The following is a 209-nucleotide window of genomic DNA, read 5'->3' as shown; positions in this document are numbered from 1 at the left end:
AAGAAAATCTGGATTAGTGCTCATGTGCCATTTTCCTCCCCATTTTAATTATTTCCTTTTGGCTACAAAATACAGATGTAAGGCTAACTGTTGCTCATTTATAGTTTATCTGTCAATCATCATGAAAAAAAGGCCATTATTATTATGATCTTGCCTTTTGTTTTTCACCATCCCTGTGGTATATAATTTGTGTTGTGTGTGTGTGTGTG

At 34.0% G+C, this 209-nt stretch overlaps 1 protein-coding gene across 2 annotated transcripts in view; it reads right to left on the bottom strand.

Annotated features, from left to right (window-relative positions):
- The window catches only part of LOC118329934 (protein inscuteable homolog), a 49,603-nt gene that overhangs the window by 7,556 nt on the left and 41,838 nt on the right, over window positions 1–209 (bottom strand). The window lies entirely within an intron of this gene.

The sequence above is a fragment of the Morone saxatilis genome, unplaced genomic scaffold (genome assembly GCF_004916995.1).
Source record: "Morone saxatilis isolate NCDOM2014 unplaced genomic scaffold, NCSU_SB_2.0 Contig2, whole genome shotgun sequence".
Lineage (NCBI taxonomy): Eukaryota > Metazoa > Chordata > Actinopteri > Moronidae > Morone > Morone saxatilis.
This window is presented reverse-complemented; position numbering and strand designations above follow the sequence as displayed.